Here is a 12,455-nt window from a genome sequence, read left to right on the forward strand (position 1 = left end):
CATAAAATATGAAGGGGACCAATAAACCAGGACGTAGGTAGTACACTACATATGTAATACTGCCTCCGTTCAGATTATGGGCGACATTCTAGAAAGCATGGACTTCTCCAACTTCAAACATGTAGATTTGTAAAATGGAAATAGTACCATTATATTGTTATTTACAAATGTTGGGAGCTATACCTGTCTAAATCACCATCTATTTACAAATGAAATTATAGAACTTCTAGTACATCGGTACTACTTTGAAAACATAAGTATTGTTCTAAAGAGAATATGCACACTGAACATCTACCTCTTCTTTCCAAGAGAGCGCAGAAGAGAGAATAAAACTAGTCCTATATGGTCCAAGCCTCCAAGGTATGGAATGCAGCATCACTTCAATGACGAGGGAAGTACTCATGAGCATCTAGGGCTTCCCTTCACCTTAGACATTGCGCATCTCAATCTGAATGTGCCCAGCAGGGACAGAGCCACCATGCATGCCATTCTGCTGCACTGGGTCAGGCTTTGCGTCCTCAGCGTTTTGGCCTCTCATATGGACACCCCCGGAATTATTATTGCTAGCTTCATGGGAAGGCTGTTGATCAGGGCTGGGGTTGCCACCTATGCCATTCTACAACAGACGGGTGCCACTGTAGCTGACACTTTCCACATCAGCCTTTCTCAACTCAGTGCATTTGGCATAAATCAACCTCATAATGCTTATCAGCAGCATGAGAGTTGAAATGGATCCCGTGATGACAAAGAGACCAGAGAAACTTTGGGGAGTGAGAGGGGCGGAGTCCATGTTAGGGACCATGCTAGCACCCATCGGAGGTGAAGCTGGTCCGAACCATTTCCTTTCGATTTGTGAGCCCTCACCCCCTCCTAATAGGTTCAGGATGGCAGTCGAAAGATTATGCACTAGCGCAGAATCTAGATGGAACGCCTGAACATAAGAATACGATGTCAGCAACTTAATTTGTATCTAGATTGCATCATAGCGCTGCAAGAACAAATCAGGAATATATAAGGCATTAGTTTGAGTTGCTTACAAAACCAAATCCAGGAGTCTTGTATATGCACCCGAGCATTCTAAAATCATTTTTGTACCGACTCTCAGAGAGGAACGAAGTTAAATAGGGGATCTCATCAACGATAGCTGATACCCCTCCATTCTTGGATCCCTTCTTAAAAGCTTCGGCATATTGTTCTTTCGTCGTGTAGTTCCCTAACTTGTTTTCATTGATGGTATGATTAATCAAGAAGGACCGCACAAATGATTCATCTCGGTATCCTACAAAGTCACCACTTTTCTGGAGCGTCTCAAAATCTGTCACCGAAGGACGGAGCCTCTTCATAGTTAGAATGGATGACAAGCTTGCAGTGTAGCTCTGGACAAGAACCAGCTGTTGGTTCTCAGGCCGGATCACACAACGACGATGACGAACACACGCACGCACGCGAGAGAGGCACACACGAACACCCGGTGGGAAGAGCAGTTTTGCGATGCGCTTAACCTGCGTCTTTTCCGTTCTTTCCTTTTATTCCATTAGGAAACAGACTAACAAACTTGGACCGAATCCTAAGCCACGATCCACTTCCATCGTGCCATCCCACGATTGAGATCACGGCCTGGTCCTTCTACTAGACGCACCCCACGTGAACGCAGCACATGTCAGGTTCTTTTATTCTGCTACGTACAAGATGAAAATACAGACTAATGGGCACGTACAGGTACAGAACATGTTTACGTGCACCAGACTTCAGTTGAAACAGAAAACCTACATGATAAAACTGAACAAACTTGACAGCAGCAACATTCTCTCCCTCAAGTTTGCTTCATGTTGCTCACTGCCGTGACCCCAGCCTTCTTCCTCATCTCCTGAAACTTCACTCGCCCCAATGACTTAGTTAAGATGTCGGCCAGCTGATCATCAGTTCGCACATGCTCAATATCAATGTCACCAGTCTCCACCTTCTCTCTCACAAAATGATATCTCAAATCAATGTGTTTGCTTCTATCGTGAAAGACCGGATTTTTGCTGAGTGAGATCGCTGACTTATTATCAACCTTCAGCAGCACCTTATCTGTCTCTCTTCCCAACAGGTTCGCGAGCAGCCTTGCCAACCAAATACCTTGACATGTCGCTGCCGTAGCAGCAACATACTCAGCCTCACATGAAGAAAGGGTCACAATCTTTTGCTTCTGTGAGGACCAGCTGACCAGGTTTTCACCAAGATAGAACAACACACCAGAAGTACTTTTCCTAGTATCCAAGTCTCCGGCATGATCACTATCCCTGTACCCAATCAGTTTTCCATTTCCACCCTTCTTGTACATACAGCCCAAGTCCAAAGTACCTCGCACATACCTGAGAATGTGCCTCACCGCTGCCATGTGCTCCGACGTGGGTCTCTCCATGAAACGGCTTACTACGCCAACTGCATAACATATATCTGGCCGTGTATGCACAAGGTATCGCAGACTACCAACAATGCTGCGATAATATGTGGAACCAACGAGTGGAGCATCACTTACTTTTCTTATCTTCAGTCGTTGTTCCATCGGTGTCGGAGAGGGGTTGCAATTTTCCATTTGGCACTTCTTCAAAATTTTCCGAGCATAAGCAGATTGAGAGAGAGTTGTACCATTAGGGCCTTGTTTCACTTCAATCCCAAGGTAAAAACTCAACAAACCGAGGTCACTCATCTTGAATTCTTTCTTCATTTGTGACTTGAATGCTTCTATCTCAGTCTTGCTGCCTCCGGTAATGATCAAATCTTCAACATAAACACCAACAAGGAGACCTGAATTACCTTCTGACTTCTTGTAAACAGCATGCTCGGTTGGACATTTTTCAAAACCCAAAGCTTGGAGAGTAGCATCCAACTTTGCATTCCAAGCACGAGGGACTTGGTGCAGACCATAGAGGGCTTTGTGCAGCTTGTAGACCTTGTTCTCTTCTCCCTTGACATCAAAACCAGGAGGTTGTGACACATAAACCTCCTCTTTAAGTTCTCCATTCAAGAAAGCGGATTTCACATCCATGTGATGGATTTACCAATCCATATGAGCTGCCAATGCGATTAGGAGACGCACGGTTTCTACCCGTGCAACAGGAGCAAATACTTCATCAAAGTCTATGCCTTGCCTTTGCACATATCCCTTTGCTACTAACCTTGCTTTGTGCTTTACCACATTTCCTTCGGTGTCTTTCTTCAACTTGAACACCCATTTGAGACCAATTTCTGTCTGACCTCGTGGAAGCTTCACAAGTTGCCAAGTCTGATTGCTCTCAATGGACTCGAGCTCCTCTTTCATAGCTTGCTGCCAACATGCCTTTTTCTCAGCTTCCTGGAATGTCGTCGGCTCCTCCATACCCATCAAACACAGCCCGGAGTACTCAAGCTGCATCTCCTTGGTTTCATCATATATTTCTTCCAAAAACCGCTTCCCTTGGGGTCCCACGGACGAGCTTGAGGTGCTGGTAATGTCCTGCGACCCAATGGAACCAAGTCCAGGAAGTGTTGGCGAAGGAGTCTCAAAAACAGGAGATTTCGCTGCCATGGCAGGGGTTCTTGCTGGAGTTTCTGCTACCACGGCAGTGGTTCTGACTGGAGTTCCTGCTGCCACGGCTATGTTTTTCCCTGATGATTCTGTTGCCACGGCAGGAGTTTCACTGTCTAGTCCAATTGAGAAGGTGCTCCACGCGGCTTCATTCGCCTGCTGCTCTGCCCCTTTGCTCGACCAATCCCACTGCCTTTGCTCATCAAACACGACGTCTCTTGACACATGTAGCTTTTGAGTTTCTGAATCATACAGGCGGTACGCCTTGGATTTTGCTTCATAACCAATGAACACCATTGCATAGGTGCTCAACACTTGGCTTCTTCCTGTACCATGCTTCGTATGGAGTCACACCACTAACACTCTTTGTGGTAGCACGGTTTAACAAATACACTGCTGTTGTAGCCGCTTCACCCCAAAATTTGGCCGGTACCTTCATACTTTTTAGCAAGCTCCTGGTCATACCTACCACTGTTTGATTTCGACGCTCCACTACACCATTTTGCTGCGGGGAATATGGCGCTGTCAAGTGGTGGTTTACACCCAATTCCTCACAGTATTCAACGAACTGATTTGAGGTGAACTCACCCCCACGACCAGTCCTCAAAACCTTCAGCTTGCAACCTGATTCCAACTCGGATGCGGCCTGAAACTTCTGAACAGCAGCAAAAGCTTCGTCCTTTGACCTCAACAATACAATCCACATGAAACGAGACATGTCGTCTACAATTAACAGAAAATACCTCTTTCCTCTCGGTGTTGCTGGAGTGATTGGGCCGCACAAGTCACCATGCACCAGCTGCAATTTATCCTCTGCACGAAAATGAGCTTGACGGGGAAAAGGGTTTCGGTGTTGCTTCCCTAGCATACAACCATCACATACTTGATGAACCTGATCGAGCATTGGTAGGCCCTTTACCATACCTTCTCTTCCCATCTTTTTCAGTGCATGAAAATTTACATGACCCTATCGAGCGTGCCATCGCCATGCCTCATCATCTTGACGAGAGAGCAAACAAACCGGTTGTGCCGGCTGTATGTCAAGAATGTATAATCTGTTATTTGCACGTTTAACTCTTGCAAACAATTTTCTCTGCTGATCCAGTACCACCATGACTCCATCTTCAGCCGAGTACTTGCAGCCTATCTCATCTAGCTGACCCAAACTAATGATGTTGCTTTTCAGCCGAGGAATATAATAAACCTCGGTTAGGACACGGTGCTCTCCGCTCTGAGTTTCCATTAGTACTGAACCTCTCCCACAAATTTCAACTTTGGAACCATCACCAAAACGTACAGTACCTTTCATAGATTCATCCAGCTCCGCAAACTTGCTGATGGACCTAGTCATATGGTTACTAGCTCCAGTATCCAAGTACCAACTCAGATTTTGTTCACCGGTCAGCTTCGGGATCACCCTCTCTTCATTCAACAGGACCTGCTCGCCACCCTTATCAGAGGCGATGACCAAGTCACACACTTCGGCCATCAGTAGCCCGGGCTCATCCTCTTCATCATTAGCAGCAAGGTGAGCTCGCTCTCTCTTGGGCTCAGGACAATCTGAAGAAAAATGCCCCATCTTCTCACAGTTCCAACACTTCACCTTGGTGATGTCGAACTTACGGTGTTTCTTTTGCTTGCCACCGTTGTTGTTGCCCTTCTTTCCGCCACCACTACCGCTACCGCCGGCGGCACTGTTTCCAGGACATTGACCCTGGTTCGGCTTCCCCGTACTGCCGCTTCCGCCGGCGCCGGGACTGCCTTTCTTCTTCTGGAAAAAGGACTCAAGGGCCTTGGTCATAAGCAACAGCTGATCATCCTTGCCGCCGCGACCATCATAGCGGTCAGACTCATTTTCCTCAAACGTACGCAGACGACCCACAGCCTCAACTACCGTCATCTTGCTCATGTCCGCCCACTGCTCAATAGTGCCGATGATCTGCGAGAAACGCCTCCGCATCGCTGCGAACAACCTCTGAACAACTGTCCTCTCTGTTACCTTCTCTCCCAGAGACCTGATCTCGCCCACCAGGGTGGTAAGGCGTCGAGAGAACGACGACACGTCCTCCCCATCTGCCATAGTCAACCGATCAAGTCGCCGCAGCAGCGACTGGATCCGCGCTTGCACCACGCGGTCTTCTCCGACCCGCATCGTGCGGATTGCAGCCCACGCCTCACGCGCGGTCTCGTACTCGGCAAGGATCATCATGACATCGTCAGGGACAGATTGTGAGATCGCCGCCATCGCACCTTGATCCTTCTCCTCGTCGAACTCGGCGTCACCCTCGACCGCCGACCACACGCCCATCGGGCGCATGATGATCTTCATCTTCGTCGCCCACAACTGATAGTTGGACTCCGCCAGCTGCGGGTACTGGACAGGAACGTTTGTGGCCCTCTGCACCGGATGCACCATGATGGAACCGCCCTCCTCTGAGCTGCCATCGCCGCCGGCGCGCTTCTTGGGCGGCTGATACTTTGCGCCGCCCGAGAGATCCTTGGCCGCGTCCTTCTCCGCCATCTCCTTCACGCCGCCGCCACTGCTGCGCTTCCAATCACCGCCGCCGTATCGCCACCAAACCTCGCGACCAAGCTCTGTATACCAATTGTTGGTTCTCAGGCCGGATCACACAACGACGACGACAAACACACGCACGCACGCGAGAGAGGCACACACGAACACCCGGTGGGAAGAGCAGTTTTGCGACGCGCTTAACCTGCGTCTTTTCCGTTCTTTCCTTTTATTCCATTAGGAAATAGACTAACAAACTTGGACCGAATCCTAAGCCATGATCCACTTCCATCGTGCCATCCCATGATTGAGATCACGGCCTGGTCCTTCTACTAGACGCACCCCACGTGAACGCAGCACATATCAGGTTCTTTTATTCTTCTACGTACAAGATGAAAATACAGACTAATGGGCACGTACATGTACAGAACATGTTTACGTGCACCAGACTTCAGTTGAAACAGAAAACCTACATGATAAAACTGAACAAACTTGACAGCAGCAACACCAGCACCACAAAACACCATATCACCAGAACAATTTTTGACAAGGGGCTTCTAATAGTATGACCTGCGCATGAAATAACCAATAGATTTTAATCTTATAACTGTGGTCAATTAAAATACTTACTATAATGCATCAAATATTGCCAGGAAGTTTAAGCTTGAAGTGCTGACCATGAGAAAATGTCAAAGTGGAGAAAACGAAGTAGAGGGCTGTGCTACACTGTCTCAAATTTGATCCTTGGTACTCTTGATTTCTGGGTAGTGCAATCATCCACACGACAAAGCCAGTATAGAGGAAAAAGACCATGGTTGCAAGCCAAAGCTCCCCATTTAGTGACTTGACAAATGTCCAACTGATTCTATAGGGTTCATCCACGGCAAGCACAAGCATAGGCACACCAGACTGTGTGTATGGCATTGTAAAGTCGGTGTTGGTGGCTCGTTCAGCCGTTATGGTCACATCACCTACTGCACCATCATAGACCTGTTTATCCACTAGAAATTTAGCAGAGATTAAAAGGTATTTAGGTAATTAATCAATATATGTGAAAAATGAGATGCAAGTGGGTCAGAGTAAGCCTTACCCCCAAAGACACGTTGCCAACTAGCTCATCATAAGTACCATTGAAGACAAAATATTCATAGCACGGGAGAGGACGTAAATTCCTCATAGCAGCCTCGAAGATATCAATGTTGTAGCCAGTGACATGTGGTTTCTTGGAATTAGGATCAGTAACATTCACCAAATCTTGAAAACCTTTTTTCGGTGGCACAACAATCTTCAGCCCCTTACCTCCCCAACTATTGCTTGCACCTAGTTTTCTTCTGTATCTTCTATCAGTTTCTGGATTAGGAAAGGTTATACTATCATTTCCAAGTGTAAAGCCAAACTTGGCATAGCCCCCAGGAACTGTTACGGTATCTTCCAGCCAGAAGGCACACGATGTTGGAGAAATGTTGGGAAAGGAGAGAACCGGGACTTGGTTGCGGCGACGGCCAAGTGTGTGAGATGATCTGCTTTGGTTAGTGTCGCAGGGCCCCATATGATGGCTTGCACTTGCCAATTCTTGGTCAGGTCCTCGGCTGCCAAAATCATAGAGAATTAGCCAAGGAAATAGCATGATCTTGGAACAATTAAGCAAGCAAATAGGCTTATATATTGTTGCATTGTTCATTTAAGTATTGACGCAATTGTTTTAAATAGCAGGCTATGTCAGATAGTAGTGGTCCTCCAAATCAGCTAGCTATAGCTGGCTATTACATAACCTTATCGCACAATTGTACATGAATCTTATTAGCTGATCATTTAGCGGCACACTGCTCAAACCGCTATAATGAGGCTATAGCCGGCTATTTAAAACTTTGATTTACACTATACGTTGTAGTTTTACATCAGAGTAAGGGATTATCAGCATCATCAAAGTGAGGGACTATATTTTAGAGGTATGCCGTCCATCCGCATAACAAATCCTTTCTGCTTTCCTAACTTCCATACATACAAAAATAACTTGAAAGAAAATTTTGCTCTGCCGCTCTGTGCCCACTATCCAGCCAGTGGAGTCACGAGAAAGAGTACCTTGTGGGCGAGAGCTAAGGAGGCTTTGCCGCTAGCTGCAACGAGGATAGAGGCCATGGCGGTCCGCTGGGTCAACAGAGGTCAGAGCCTCAGAGGGACCGTGTGAAGGACTCGGCATCTCGGCGCCGGGCGGGAGTAGCGCGTCTGGACAATGAGGGGGTGGCCTGCTGAGGCCGCCGCCAATGCTGGGATTACGGCGGAAGCGAGTGGATGTTTGGGCGTGTGGTACGGATATTGTTCTTTGGAGGCCGAGCTCCATGGAGCTCGGTTTTGAAAATTTTGAATTTTGTCGAATTTCATATTTTCTACATTTCAAAAAATTCTGAAAAAAAATACGCATATACATGAAGGCATAACACACATGTGTGTAAATTTTCGGGGCAAAATAAATTGAAATGAGGGCTGTGCAAAAAAGACAAATCTGGGGCTTTTTAACACATGATACTATTCATTTTCCCAGGCCATGAATTTGTCTTTTTTGTACAGGTCACATTTCAATGTTTTTCATTCTAAAATTTTACACACATAGACATGACATACTTGTTTACTTGCATAATATTTTTCAGATTTTTTTAAACTGCAAATTTTGAATTTTGATTTGTTTTCAAAAAAGGCCTTCATGGCTCCCGGGAGCCAAACGTCCGCTCTCCGTGTGGTACTACTACAGTACTACTAGGTGTCTGCCCTGGAAAGGCTGGTGCTTTATGTGGGATACCATTCCACTGGGCCGACCTAATCGAGTTAGGGTTTACGAACCAAAATCTTTTGCTAAAAAAACGAACGAAAATATCTCTCGCCAAAAAAAACCTCGTTTTCCTAAAAAAATATAGAAAGAGATATTTAGGTTCGACGTATGTTCATTTACCAGCATGTGCGGTGTTGGAATTAAACCCGACATACCCTCCCAGCTGGTAGTGTTCGGGTGGTGTACGAGCATGTATCCGATTAGTATTTGAGTTAGAGTTAGTCTAGAAATATAGACCCTAGATAGCTTAGCTTTGGTACTATATATATGCACATACCCTCGGCTTGTAACACCAGACAAAATCGTGAGTTGATCAATAAAGTAAACAAGGCTCGAGACGAGCCTTTGGCTATCAAAGTGTACGTTTGTGTTGCCGGCTAGAATCGATCAAGCTGATCGATAGCTAGCTAGCTTTGGCTATTATACCAACTAGCACTAGTACGTGCCTTGACAAGGGATCAAGGGTGCTAGTTTGTACGTGCATATTTGGTAGCGAGTTTGCTACGGTGCGGTGTCTCAGACGTAAAACACTTCGTCGAGTTCGTCAGCAAGCTTCGTTCATCGTCGTCGTTCGTCATCGGTCATATCATCGTCGCCGGAAAGTACTCGGCATCGGGATTGGGCCAACAATTGGTATCAGAGCAAGGTTGATCTTCTAGTAACGGAGGATCATGGCAGACGACGAGAAGAACAAGCAGCTGGTGGAGTACTCCGGTGCGGGTAAAGTAATTGCTGCTCCGGCGAGTTCATCATACCCACGATTTGATCGCAAGAACTTTGGGGTCTGGAAGGCCCTCATGGAGTGTGGTCTCCGCGGCAACGAGTTATGGGACGCGGTCGATCCAGGAGGCGACGCGTTCAAGAAGGAGGGAGCCGAGCACCGGAAGAATCGGCAGGCGGCGTTGGCGATTTATTCGGTGATGCCGATGGATGTCCTCCAGCACCTGATCGCCAAAGCAACGGCGAAGGAGGTGTGGGATAGCTGAAACTCATGTTCGAGGGACACACCCACGTCAAGGAAGCCAATCTCCAAACTCTCCTAAGGAACTACGAGACTTTGGTCATGGGCGACAATGAGTCCGTGGATGCGTTTGCTTCACGGGTGGCTACTCTTGTTAATCGGATCCGCGCACTTGGAGAAAACCTCACGGAGACCTCGGTTGTCCGGCGGTTCTTGCGCGCGGCCCCTCCCCGGTACCTGCAAATTGTCATGGCGATCGAGCAGTGCGTCGATCTCGTGACTCTCTCCATCGACGATCTTGTCGGACGATACAAGGTTCATGATGATCGTATGCGGTACAGTCTTGGGGATGGGAGGAACGACGAGCTTGTGGTGCTCACGAAGGCGCAATGGATCGCCCTAGAAAAGCAAAGAGGCGGATCCATGAGCAGCAGCAAGAAGAAGGGGAAGCGGCGTTCGGCGAGAAAAACTTCGCCGACTCGGACGACGACTCGAACGATGAGGCTGCACCACCACCGAGGAGAAAGTTTGACATCAGGAAAGTGAGGTGTTATAACTGTGGTCTCCTCGGCCACTTCAAGGCTGACTGCGAGGAAGCACCGAAGCAGAAGGCGCTCATTGCCCAGCAAGGAGATGATGGTGACATGATGTTGATGTGTAAACTGGTGGACGAGGAGGATCCAGACTCTTAAGCGTTGACTAAAGAAATTGTCGACCTTGCGGAAGAAAAAGTTTGTCATCATGATCATGGTTCAGAAACTCGTGTCGAAGCTACATATGCGGGGAGTGATTCCAATACTTATGTCAGTTCTATGGATGTAAGTGCTAACTTTGCAGGAGCGGATGCAGCGATAGCTGCGTGTGCACGACCCTGGAGAAGCAGTCTTTGTGCGGTGGGTCCAAAGACTTACACGGTGTCACAAGTCCACGGAAAAAGTTGCACTGGTGTCGTGTCACTATGCAAAACAGGTGCGGTTGGATGCAGTGTACCCTGCTCGGGTGCAGCGAGTGTCGGTGTCAAAACCGGCGGATCTCGGGTAGGGGGTCCCGAACTATGCGTCTAAGGCGGATGGTAATAGGAGGCGGGGGACACGATGTTTACCCAGGTTCGGGCCCTCTCGATGGAGGTAATACCCTACTTCCTGCTTGATTGATCTTGATGATATGAGTATTACAAGAGTTGATCTACCACGAGATCGTAGAGGCTAAACCCTAGAAGCTAGCCTATGGTATGATTGTTGTTGTCCTACAGACTAAACCCTCCAGTTTATATAGACACCGGAGAGGGCTAGGGTTACACAGAGTCGGTTACAAGGGAGGAGATCTACATATCCGTATCGCCAAGCTTGCCTTCCACGCCAAGGAGAGTCCCATCCGGACACGGGACGAAGTCCTGAGTCTTGTATCTTCATAGTCCAACAGTCCGGCCAACGGATATAGTCCGGCTGGCCGAGGACCCCCTAATCCAGGACTTCCTCAGTAGCCCCTGAACCAGGCTTCAATGACGATGAGTCCGGCGCGCAGATTGTCTTCGGCATTGTAAGGCGGGTTCCTCCTCCGAATACTCCATAGAAGATTTTGAACACAAGGATAGTGTCCGGCTCTACAAAACAAATTCCACATACCACTGTAGAGAGAATAATATTTCCACAAATCTAATCTGCTGGCAACTTTTTACAACGTGGCATCACACCACGGCCTCGGTCATTATTCGAACCGTTTCTCCCAGCCTGCCACTGCACGTTTTGCGAGGCGGTTTTATTGGCACGTCTTGTCGAAGCAGAGATTGTGTCCCTTTTATCACGGGATTCTCATCAATACGGGTATGGGTAACCCAATCGTGCCTGTTGGCATGACTCCTTGATTTTAGGCAAGTCCCAAACGGCCACGCGGAGGATGCTTGATATTCACCCTCTTTATAAGGGACCAAGGCCTGTCCCTTTCTTCTCGCGCTCAATCGAATCCTTCCCCCACCTCGAGTTCCAACACCCAAGGCTCAGGCTAGGCGCTTCGGACCTTAAATCATGTCCGGATCCAACCTTCAAGGTCGGTGGATGCCCTCCTCCGTCACAGAGGAGGACATCAAGAAGCTAAGAGAGGCCAGGTATCTGACCGCCGAAATTTCGCACAGGCTGCTTGCTCGAGGGCAGGTCATCCCCACTCCCGAGCCTAACGAGAGTGTCGTATTTGTCTCCCACTTCCTCCGAGGGCTAGGTTTTAGTCTGGATCCCTTTGTTAGAGGGCTCATGTTCTATTACGGGCTCGATTTCCATGATCTGGCTCCGGATTCCATCCTTCACATCTCGTCGTTCATCGTCGTGTGTGAGGCCTTCCTCCATGTCACCCCACACTTCGGCTTGTGGCTCAAGACTTTTAATGTGAAGCCGAAGATGATTAATGGGCGACACGCAGAATGCAGAGGTGCCATAATAAGCAAAGGCGCCGATGCTCCATGGCCAAAGGGTTCCTTCCCGGAGGTGTCCAATTTATGGCAACAGGAGTGGTTTTATATCACACCTCCCCGTGGTACTAAGTGGGTAGCCGCCCCCGCCTTCCGCTCGGGCCCCCCGCCACAACTGGCGTCATGGGTCAACAAGGGGCC

The 12,455-nt window shown here is 48.1% G+C and overlaps 1 pseudogene; it reads right to left on the reverse strand.

Annotated features, from left to right (window-relative positions):
* Positions 1 to 427: 427 nt before the first annotated feature.
* On the reverse strand, positions 428 to 7,667 carry LOC109744662 (glutamate receptor 2.8-like; annotated as a pseudogene).
* Positions 7,668 to 12,455: the final 4,788 nt, after the last annotated feature.

The sequence above is a fragment of the Aegilops tauschii genome, chromosome 7 (assembly GCF_002575655.3).
Source record: "Aegilops tauschii subsp. strangulata cultivar AL8/78 chromosome 7, Aet v6.0, whole genome shotgun sequence".
Lineage (NCBI taxonomy): Eukaryota > Viridiplantae > Streptophyta > Magnoliopsida > Poales > Poaceae > Aegilops > Aegilops tauschii.